Here is a 12,391-nt window from a genome sequence, read left to right as displayed (position 1 = left end):
ATTGAAACGTCCAAAAATGTCAAATTTGAAAAAATGTAATTTTTTTTTCGAACCGAAAAAGTCAAACTATTTTTTTTGCTAGTAGTACGGCTATTAGTCTAGCTTTCCATTGGTATACAAATGTTGGCATAAGATCAACTAGCGCCAAAGTTATAGATCAAAGACAAAAGGGTGCAAAATGCAAAAATGATCACTTGACTCAGGAATCTCGCAGTTAATAGATTTAGAAGAAATAAATACAAAGCAATGCGGTAATGTGCCACCCAACAAAGAAGAAGACAAACGCAAGAAATTCTTTTTGAATGTTTCTACTCAAAAAGCTGAATGCCGAAATCTTTACAAATGATTCCAAAAGTTGTAAGGCATTATTTTGGTAGATGTTACACCAAATTAATATGGAAACACTGGATGGATCCTCGCCTGAGCAATCGAGTGGAAAAACAACATGGTGGCAATTGAATTGTCACGTTCCAACTGAACACTAGATTGCAATACTTTTAGCTCATCACCACCGGATCTTCAACTCTGATGGAAACATTTCTGCGGCGTGATTCGATAGTTTAATATATTTTAAAGACGAATTCGTGGCATTCATGTTGGCTCAAATAAAAATTCCTCATCGGAATTTTTTTTTCTTCACGTTTTCTTCTTGGCGTGAATAAGAGGGGGCTAGGGGGGCTTAGCCCTCCCTAGAAAAAAAAATAGCCCTCATTAATCAAGAAAAAGTGATATCAATTTCCAACATATAACATAAAGAATTACTTAAAAAGTTTGAAAACAAAAGAGTTATCTCCCATATTCACCCTATCTTAAAGAAATGAGTGGAAAACAAATTAATCCCATTAGAATCTGATAATGATTATCATCAGAATCTGAGAGGAATTCTCACCAGATCCGAGAAGAGTTCTCATTGGAATCTCTACAGAAATCCTTTCAGAATCATCGAAGTATTCCAACCAGAATCCAGAAGCATTGACACTGCATTCTTTTCGGTATCGTTGGGGGATACCCTTGGGAATCTTTGGGCGATACCCTTCGTAATCCATGAAGGATTTGCTTCAGAATGCCTAAACCATTCAAAGATTTGCTTCGGAATCGTTCGAAGATTTGCTTCGGAATCGTTCGAAGATTTGCTTCTACATACCTGGAGGATTTCCAACAGAACCTCTGGAAAATTCCCGTCGGAGCTCCTGGAACATTCCCGTCGGATCTACTGGAATATTCCCGCGTCCAAATTCCTGAAATATTCCTCTAAGAATTCTTGGAGGATGGAGGATCCCTAGAAGATTCTCATTGGAACCCCTGGAACATTCCCTTCGGACTCCCTGGAACATTCCCGTCGGAATCCCAGGTGGATTTCCTTCAGAATCCCTGGAGATTCCCGTCAGAATCCCTAAAATCAAATCGGAATCATAGAAGGATTCTCATCGGAATAGGCCCGTTTTTTAGACCTTATTGTGTTGTCCCGTCGTAATCTAGAAAATGCTCAATTTGTCCCGTTTTTTTCATTGAATCTTCCAAAGAGCTCCCAAATATTATTCAAACAAATTCAAAAGAAAGGAATCAAGGAAATCCATTTTTTTCAAATCTGTTTTACCACATATTTTCAATCATTTGATTCTTCTCGACACATTAAGAATCAAACAAAGTCTTTCTAAATAGGCCTGAATATTTTGAAAACATCTACTGTAAAAAACGACGGCATGAAAAAATAATGTATAAATCAACTGTACAAAATCGAGCTTAAGGCAGTTTCAAACCGACGGAAAATTTGGTCGGATCATAGGCTAGATTTAAGGTTCTCTATGTACTTTAAGGCTAGTTTACAAATCAAAAGCTTGTCTGCAAATATCGCTCCTATGCAATATACTACCCGATTTAAAATACAATCCGGCGGAGATCTATAAATTGGCCGTTTTTTACTTTGGGGTCTTTCAAAAATGGCGTCATAGGTTTAAGAGTGGAGGGTGTGACAGTGCATATACATCTAGAAATCTCAAAAAGTAGTGGACGTCATATTTGAATCGCACCTTTTCGCAAAACAATTGCTTTTTCTGGGAACACATGGGGACAAAATCAACGAACAAGATTCCCGAGGTGTGAGGCTACTTTCAGTGTCATTTAAATCAATTTCGATCAAAATTACTGTGAATTGAAGAGATTTAACATTTATTGGCATGGGCCAACCATATTCATGGAAATAATCCCACCCTATTGCTCTTTTTGCATTTGTCTTTTTACATTTTTTTTCTAAAAATATGTTCCCTAGTCTTCTAATGCACAAAACCGGCCTTAGGCCAGGTACTTTGACTCAGAAAGGAAGTTTTTGATTTTGACCAATAATTTCCTCAACTAACTTAATACAATAGAAGATTATGGTGGTGAATGATTTCTAATTTCTTACACGGAAAATGAAAATTTTGAAATTTACACAGCTCTTGAATTTTATCACAAGGTCTTTTGGCATGTCGCGTTGTGCAAGCGCGTTTGTCCCGTTTTATAACCGAAATGATCTGGTCAGCCTGGAGGATTCCCGTCGGAACCCCTGAAGGAATGTTGGATTATTTTTATTTTTTTATTTTTACTTTCTGCCTACTGCCTACCACCGGTGGGTGCCTGACGTCACATATCGTCCTTTGAGTATGCGGGACAAAGCCGATCAATTAGAGCCGTTGTAGCAATGATCGGCTGGTAAACAAACCCACTGCGGTACTGTGGGCTAAAACAGAAAGCACGTGCTTGAGAAAAGAGAATAGGGATGAGTGTGTTTGATTGGATCATATTTATCACATTACCGCTAATAAGGTGGTAAAATGTTCGATTTTTTTTAGGGTAGAAATTATATTAATGGGCTATAGCAAACCCATCACATGTCGCATCGGCGCATAGACCAATCTGTCTTATAGACACAACTCCAAGGGCATAGGCAAATTGTGGAAAGATTGAACGGATACTGAAATGAATTCCCACAAACATGTGCACTTTACGATAAAATCATATACAGAAATAGGTGGTTGAAATTCAAAAGATTCCCAAAACTTATTAGGGCATCCAGGATCCATAATATATGAAAGTTCAAAACAACTCGAAACATTTCGGGCTCAAAAATTCTCCTTGAAATCCTTCTAGAAGCTCCCCTGGGAACTTTTGAATTCCTCCGGAAAGTTATCCACAAATTCCTCTGAAAATCGTTCGAAAATCCGCAGGGATTTTCTTCAGCAATTCATCTGGGAATACTTTCAGGATTTCATCTGGGAATTTCTGCATTAATTTCTCCTGGTATTTTTCTGGGAATTCCTTCATATATTTTTTGGGAAATTCCTTTAGGAACTTCTCTAAGAATTATTTCAGGACTTCCATGTGGGAATCCTCCGGAAGTGCTTGTGGGAGTTCCTCCGGAAGTTTTTCCAAGAGTTTTTCCAAGAAATTCTCCGGTAATACCTTCAGGAACTTTACAGGGAATTCCTGGACGATATTTGGCAGAAATTTCACGGGAAATGGGATTTCGGAAGTTCTTTCAGAAATATTTTTTCTCTTCCTCTAGAGTATTCCACCGGATGTTCCTGTGAAGTTCCACCAGAAGTTCCTTCGGGAATTCAATCAGGATTTCTTCAAGGAATTCATTTAGCATTGCTTTAGGCATTTATCTACTAATTCCTCCAGAAGTTCCTCGGAGAATTTCTCTGGGAGTTCTTACGGGAATTCCTCCGGGAGGTTCTTTTAAGAATTCTTCCAGGAGTTCCTCCTGAAATTCTTACGGAAGTTCCTTTGGGAGTTCATCCTAGAATTCTTACGAGAGTTCCTCCAGGATTTCCTCAGGAAATTCTTCCTGTAGTTCTTCAATAAATTCCTCCAGAAGTTCCACTGGCAGTTCCTCCGAGAATTCCTCTGATAATTTCTCCGGAAATTCCTATAGAAAATCCCCCGGGAGTTCCTCCGGAAATTACTCTGGGAATTCCTCCGGGAGTTCCTTTTCAGAGAAACACCCGGAGAAACTGCCGGTGAAACTCCCGGAGGGATTCTCGTAGAAACTGCTGGTGGATCTCCCGGAGGAATTCTCGAAGGAACTGCCGGAGGAGCTCCCGTAAGATCTCCCGTAAGAACTCCCGGAGGAATCTCAAGAGGAACTCCTAGAAGAATTCCTAGAGGACCTCCCGGATGAGCTCCCACAGAAACTATCGGAAGAACTTCGGAAGGAATTTCCAGCTTAATTTCTGAAGAAAGCCTAAATGATTTCCTGAAAAAAGCCTAAATAATTTCCTGGAATAGCTTCTGGTGGAACTCCTGGAGGAATTTCCGGAGGAACTATCGAAGGAATTTTCTGGAAGAATTTCTGAAGAAACTCCCGAGAGAATTTTCAATGGAACCCCGGGGAAACTTCATCTTATAGACAAATCTCGTCTAGCTGAAACCTTTGTTGGGGTTTGTAGCTGGACCATCATCATCATCAGAGGACCTCCCGGAGAATTCCCTGAGGAGCTCGCAGAGAAATTCTCGCAGGATCTTCTGGTGGAAAATCTATATAAATTCCTGAAGAAGCCTAAATAAATTCCAATTTTGCCGAAATTCCCGGAAGAATTTTCAGAGGAACTACCGATAGAACTACCGGAATTATTCTCGAAGGAAGTCCTAGAGAAATTCTTAATGGAAATGCCGGTGGAACTCCGAGACCAAAAATACTTCCACATGTGTATAGTACACATCCACATTAGAGGAGCGTGCGTATTTAGAATGTCTGGCGGCTTGGCTTGGCGGCTTGTATTGGCTTGAGAAATGAATTGCGAGTGATTTGACTATGCGTCCAATTTGGGAAGCTCGAGCTCGTTCAGTAGCCTCTAGTTGGTTAAAGCACCAGTCTAGATTACTGTAGGGTCATGGGTTCGAGTCCCATCGAAGGGAAAGTGGTTACCTCCAATACATTTTCCAAATCAATATCTTCCACATAACGTACATATTCACATAAGGTACCCCGGGGCAAGTGGGACCTAAAAAAACGCTAGTTCAGCAAAATCGTTAACGCATATTTAGAAAACATTTACCGAAATTGCATATGTACAGTTTCTGTAAGGTTCTTATGCAGAACTGTATTGAAATCTGCCATCCGCTGGTTGGGTGCAGGAAATTCGAGATGACTAAGTTATTAGCAAGCATTTTCCCCATGAAAGTAACGACGAAGGACATTGATATCTTCAATGCTTTGTGAGCTGTTCTAGATAAGTTAGATCTACCGCTGAAGTAAATATCCGGAGCCGTTACCGATGGAACTTTCGTTATTTTTAGCGCGCCTTTTGATTGCTCTGGCATTATCATATTTTAATATGGACATCTGCTGTATTAGGCGCTGACATCAAGCCGTAAGTTTATATACTTCTTGATGCAGTCAGTGCCATTTTTGGACAATACAAGTTTTCAGCTAAGGGCGGACACAAACGCGCGAAACCCGACCAAAGATTCACACAATTTTTGGAGGGTTACATACAAATGGATGAAGCATGTTCAACTTCATAAGACTTTCGACCTAGGAAAATTTAGTACCAAAAGTATTTTTCTTTGCAACATACTTTACAATTATTTATTTATAAATTTATAAATTATGTTTGAGCTTTTTCTCTGCTCCTAATCATTTTAATAATGAAAAAAAATCATTATTCATAGGAAAGCATGAAGGTGCAATTGCCCATCTTCGAAAATTACCAGAAGTATCGGAGCGATTCTCCCAGTATCATTACATCGTGCATCAGGTGAACCTTTGTCCTAAAAGGTGGGATTCAAAGATGTCATCAAAATATTTAATTTAATCCTATCACACGCATTGAACCATCAAGAATTTCAGACACTTCCATAGACACGAATGCAGAATATGGTGACGTACCATATTATACTGAGGTGCGTTGGCTGAGCAGGGAAAGGTGCTACGTCGCGTATTTAATCTTCGGAAAGAAATTGTCGAATTCATGGATAGTAAAGGTAAACCAGCGAAGTGTTTCGATAATGCAGAGTGGATGGCAGATCTGGCTTTCCTGATTCGAATTTAAATCTCCAGGGTAAAGTCAAATTGGTGTACAGCATGCTTAATCGAAACAATACGTTTGAAAACAAGCTCTTACAGGAGAAACAGATGGAAATTCTAAATTTTGTTCATTTCCCTACTCTCGGAATTTGCAGCGTGTCGACTAAAAAATACGTTGACGCACTCCAAACGATGAAAAATGATTTTGCTCGTAGATTTGGAGATTTCAAAGCGCATGACAATGTATGGGTCAATGCATATATGTGTGTAGGTCCGAAAATTAGTAAAAATCAGTAATGTTTATAGCGAAGAAAGTACTTTTCATTTTTAAAACCCTGTATCTCAAGATCGAAACAGAGTACCTCGGGATTTTAAACGTTTCCAATGTAAAAATGGCCAAAGAATAGTTGGTGGTGTTATTTTTCAAATAAAAATATACTCATTGGGTGAAAAATGCATTTAAAATGCAATGCAATTTTTTTTTCAAAAATTCCTTTAAAAATCTTCTTTTGAATGATTATCTTAAATTCATCCTAGACCTCACAGTTCCATACTGCCGTCCCAAGCATATCTGTCCCATGTCGATTTTTATCATTTTTGTGTTTTATGCACCAAACGTTCTAAATTAATGTATATTTTATTGTGAACAAATAAATACATATAGTTTGTTCGAAAACTTAGCGAAAAAATATCGGGTCATTTTGTCCCATTGTAGAATTTCCAAGCATAACTGTCCCACTGAAACAAATTTCATACAACATGTATTAAATTACTTCGAAGAGGCCAATTTTCATTATTAAATCATTCAGAGAAAGAATATGGGTTGTGGTATAGTTTCAATGGGTAATAAAAGGTTAATCCACCTAACATTGTTGACGCCATTCTTGTGCATCATGAAAATTGAAAAGTAATAATTGAAGCATATTTAGATGATTTATATTAAAACTTAAGTGAGAATAGTCTCTCATTTTTATTCGCATTCTATGTATTTATTTACACTTTTTCTTCTTTCCTCATTGGCATTACCATTTTTGCATTCGTATATGATGAGGCTAACACGATAATACTTTTATGCCTAATAGCACCCGAAAATTCCTTTGGCCGTGAGTCCAACCAAGCCACCTATGCATCATCGCTTTGTAGTCGTGCTTCTAAGCGCATGGCTATAAGGTAGACCCAATTCATTTGCATATATGCAAGATTTTTGCAATAGCTTCGGAACGAAGTGACTAATCGATTTTCAATAGCAAACAATGGGGCCGAGTTTCCCTTCGAGTGCAACTTATTACGAAAAAAATGGTCCTAAATATGTGTTTACAAATGTTCATACACGCACCCCACACAGGTGGAAGTTTCCACTCGACAAGTCAGATGCTAATCTTCTTCTTCTTCTTTTTCTTATATAAATATAAATAAAATAAAAATAAAAATAAAAATGAATTTCTGTCTGTCTGAACCATATAGACTCGGAAACTACTGAACCGATCGGCGTAAAAATTTGTATGCAGAGGTTTTTGGGGCCGGGGAAGGTTCTTAAGATGGTTCGAGGCCCCTCCCTCCTTTGAAAAGGGGGGCTCCCCTACAAATGATACACTATTTTCTTCATAACTCGAGAATTAATCAAGCAAGTGGAACCAAATCTGGAATGTGGAGGTTTTGGAAGGAAAGATATGTTTCTGTGATGGTTCGAAACCCCTCTCCCTTCTGGAAAGGGGGGCACCCAAACAAATGGAACATAAATTTCGACACAACTTGATAACTAATCAGATTATAAATTGATTTCAGGCAAAACAAGGTTTGTCGGGTCTGCTAGTCTGAAATAAATTCCATAGGAATCATTATTATTATTATTATCTTTATTGAAGAGGTTTTTAGCCCAAGGCTAGTTCACCTCCGAATCTCCATAGGAATCATCAAAAACCTTCGCAGTATTGCGGTATTGAGTTACCACGGAACCTGATTTTGATGCTTCATCCAAAAACCCATCTGCGCTGAAACATAATTATCCTGAATTTATTTCAGGATCAAATTATGTATAGAAACTAATTCTCACTGTCCTTACCCTTATGTAAGGTATAATATCTCTGGGGTTTTTCAGACACACTCGTCCCCATGTCAACTTTCTTATACACATTTTTTTTTTTTCGATGGAGCGTAAGAGACCCCTCCCCCAAAAGCTTACGTTATTAGTATACAGCCCCTTACTATAAGACGCTTTGAAAAGACCTAATGCATCTAATTTTAATCAGGTTACTATCCAAACCCAACTAAACTTTTGCTAAGCGCAAAGTAATCTGATGATACTCTAGCACTGGGACAAATATGCTTGGAATTTTCAATTTTGTCTTCAATTTCGCAGCATAAATGTCCCACTGAATAAATTTCACTAAAAAACAGTGTTTATCCTTTGAAACATACTAAGCCATTAGAAATACACTATTTTCATCGATATACGTTTATTAATCAAAATTTCAAGGGGAAATTTAGCTACAAACTGAAAAATATATTTCCAACTTCAATCGCATTTTTCTCAGTTGCATATTTTTCGACATGGGACAGATATGCTTGACACGGCAGCATAGATATTAACAACTTTTGAAGGTTTCATGCGGGGAGGGTCGGGAGGTCCAATCACTACGAAATTTTGGATTTAAGGGTATACATAAACAATTGGTCAAAATTCTCAAGAAGTCGATGTCAAATTTGCAATTTTCTCGGTCACTTCTATGGAAAGACCCATATGCAACTTTCAAAATGCTTCACTGAACACATTTTTCCGAAACGCTCTCCTCCCTCTCAATTTGAAAAAAAAACTTCAATTTTTTCAATATATTACTTTTAAAAGCAATAAAACTGTGCCATATCCATAAGTGACTACTTATTCAAAACCTTTTTTTGTGGACACACTGTTTTGATTATTAATTATTAAACAGCTTGATATAATAAATCTTTTAAAATCAAAAAACCTTTAAAACCTGTTTAATTCTCCATTCTTTATCCAATCAGCATCCACCACTATAACTTCACAAAATCACACAATTTTTATACCATTTTTTTACGTTTCTCTTATCATTCTTCCTTCACACTAAGAGATTGATATGTAATTTTGCTTCATATATTCTGTTCAACATTTATTATAAAACCAATAAAAATTTTATAACTAACTGATTCAATTATTTAAATTTACTATTTTATTCACAGCAATGGTAATAATGGTATTCTTCTTTTCAACTTGGCGTACATTCCAAATCAACGATCACTTTATTTTTATTTTTCTTCGAATTCCGTCACAATGATGTGAATGAAAGTAGTCTAACTTATAGTTAGTAACTGTATTGCATTACTATTTTATTACTTTTTATTCCAAAATTTTCCGCAGTTATAATCACTGTTCTCCTTGCAAAGCTAGTCCTTAGTATGTTTGAAAAAGACCTATTTGGGCTACACCACTATCCTTGCCTTCGAATTTCATGACTTTTAATAGGTACATCATTAGTACCCAAAGGTTGACAAAAAAAAATCATATCATTTGGTTTGAACTGTTGGAACACGACAGAGTAATATAATCCATGAACGGAAATATGAGGTGCTGTCCAAGTAGATCTTCTCCCTACGCACGTAGCATGCAAAAAAAAGTTGTTTAATCACTTTGTGCTTTCCTCGTACTTAGTATCTCTTCATGTCAAAGCAAAACTTATAAACATTCCAAAAAAACTCTTCAACGCTGTGGTTGACTTAAATAAAGTAAACGGCACTCCAGCAGCCATTCAACTTACATCAACGTAAAATCTTCGCCTTCACTTCTCACTGTATTTGGCAAAATAGTAACCAAAATACCCATCCACGAAACATTCCAGTTCACTTTCACGTGCGTCGTCTTCGGAAACCGCAAGCTCGAGCGCCCGCCCAGGCCCACGTTCAACTTTGCACGGCCCGCTGTTATTGTTTTTGTTTCTTCGTCTCTTTTGTTTTGGTGTCCGCGCGAACACAAATTCCACCGCCGAGGAAGGTGCAATCAGTTCCGCGACGACGGACAGACGGACGGACGAACGGGATCGACGCGGACGAACAGCGATTCACTCTTTACACAACGCTCTGGAACCTCCCGTGAACAGACTTCGACGGCAACTGAATGGAAAAGCCAGCCGGAGCTGGGAGATCGCACGCAGCAAGGCGGTGAACGAATTGAATGAGCGAAGCCACGACGAACAACCACCCCGCCGCCGCTCGAAGAGCCACCCAACCGAACCCCGACGGTCGATCGTGGCGAGGGGTGGAAGCTTTCGTGTGCGCTCGATCGGAGCTTTTGTCGATCGTGCGCTACTCGGAGCGAAAACCGGAATGGCGTATGCGTCGTCGGTTTGTTTACATTTTTCCTCGTATCGGGCTCGGTTTCCGAAGTAGGAGCTTTTCATTCGATGCTGCTTTTTTTAGATGATTTTCCATAATGAATCGATTCGACTATTCACCTGTTTGGTGCTGGTCTAGTTTATGCTTTTGTGCATTTCGTGCATTCATAGAGAGAGATCGAATAATGCTATAGGGGAAGAGGCTCCAAAACGCATTTTGGGTGTTCCCTCATTTTATCCGTATTTCACATGTCCGGAAAAAAATGTAGGTTACGCGAAAAAAGTTTCAAAATAAAAGATAGGAAAGTTGGAAAAACCAAAACTGTTCACATTTTGATGAAACATCTAACATTTCGGCCAGGCAAAACGCCCTAGGAGGACTAACTTACAATGTACTACGCGTCTCCACGCACTGTCCATACCAGAATGCTGATTCGCCGACGCGTGGTGCGTTACCTTAAGAGCTGCCGGCTAGAAGGCGTTTTGTCGCATGAGTTTTCCGGTAACGAAATATCACCATTACTTGCAATGTGCACTCGCATGACTGTGGATATGCAACAGTAAAGCACATGTGAAGATTGAACAAATCAAGCATCCGAAATATATTCAATTTGCAAAAAAAGAGCTAACCGCGGTGGAGGTTGGTACTCGGATTCTGATGGCTTTTCCGCAAACGTGACCTTTAAGTGGTCTTGTTGTGTAGGGGTTGTCACGCCTATCTAGAGAGTAGGAGGTTGAGGGTTCGAGTCCCTCCAAGACACGTGGATTCTTTTTCGCAAATTTCATATCAATTTGTTCATTTCGAAACATGTGCTGTGTATATGCACAGCCAAGATATTTAACAGAAATATCACCACTTTTTTAATGTAAACATTATTATCAATATGATTGAGATTTTCTACAATGACATCAGCTAGCTATATTGTTTACCTGTTGCATGGAGTGAAAATACCCATGAAAATCGTTACTGCTAAGACATTAAAGCAGTATTTGCTTATTTATTTATTTATTTATTTATTTCGTCAACCGACGTAGACTAGTACATATACAATATACATGTTTTGTTTTCTTAATGCTATAAAAACGTTATTATAATGTATCAACATAAAAATAGATTGGTTAAGTAGTGTTTAATTTAGCTAGGACATATTGCCCCTCCTTCCCCTACAAAGAAATATAGATTGTAGTCTATTTCTCTCAATTACGGGTTCATGTATTAATTTTATATCCATACGCAAGGTGCCAAGTAAGCTCAGGCAGGTGCAAGGTGCACAGTTATAAATCGATTATAACGTTAGTGATACTAGTTTTCCGATACGTAGCTTAGCTTAGAAACCTCGCAGCCTCTTATAGTGTCCCGCCAGGCAGTGTTTTGCCAATTATTTTTTCTTGTCTACAATCAAATCGGAATTATTGCTTACGAAATTACCGAATTTGTAGCAGTTTCAAAAGATTTAAGGTTCATAGAGCATTGGCTTCAGTGGGTATGTAGACTTGTAGATACAAGTAGAGACACATATCAGAATAATATCATTATCGAAATCATTATAGGATGTTGTCCAATATGCACGCCTTATTTATTTTTAGTAACGTAAGAATACATCCTTCTAAAAATGTTACACTTCGGAGGAATTTATTGGTTTTTTACATTAATTTACTCTACTAACTAATTATTAGGAATACATACGTCTCTTGTTGTTGGTCCCGTTCGTGCCACGTGCTTTCATCTGGTGCGTACTGTGGTGCTGTGCAGCTGTCGTCAATAGAAGTTGAGTATTATAATTTTTCCCTCGTTGTTTCCCCCTTTTCCAATCATAGTCGATAACTTTATGATAGTTTTATTTTAGTTAGTTAGTAGGTAGTAGTTAGTTTCTCTCATTTACCCTCCCTGTAGTGTTTTTCAGTATTATTAGTATTAGTTTTCTTTTTCTCTCTACTTGTGATAAGGTTCGTTAAAAATTTTGTGTGTGTGCCTCGCTGCAGCGGAATAGTTTCCGCAATGCACGAAGACGGCGGGGGACGTATATCGTAT

General features: G+C 38.2%; 1 protein-coding gene across 1 annotated transcript in view; it reads right to left on the bottom strand.

The window, feature by feature from the left end:
• LOC134218540 (mucin-2) overlaps positions 1-10,167 on the bottom strand; it is a 447,749-nt gene extending 437,582 nt beyond the window's left edge. Inside the window, exon 1 of the mRNA XM_062697668.1 lies at positions 9,787-10,167. The gene's annotated coding sequence lies outside the window, so the exon portion shown is untranslated. The remainder of the gene's footprint in view (positions 1-9,786) is intronic.
• Between the last annotated feature and the right edge of the window lie 2,224 nt (positions 10,168-12,391).

Source organism: Armigeres subalbatus, chromosome 2 (genome assembly GCF_024139115.2).
Source record: "Armigeres subalbatus isolate Guangzhou_Male chromosome 2, GZ_Asu_2, whole genome shotgun sequence".
Taxonomy (NCBI): Eukaryota; Metazoa; Arthropoda; class Insecta; order Diptera; family Culicidae; genus Armigeres; species Armigeres subalbatus.
The sequence above is the reverse complement of the archived record's forward strand: the minus strand, read 5'-3'. Positions and strand labels throughout refer to the sequence as shown.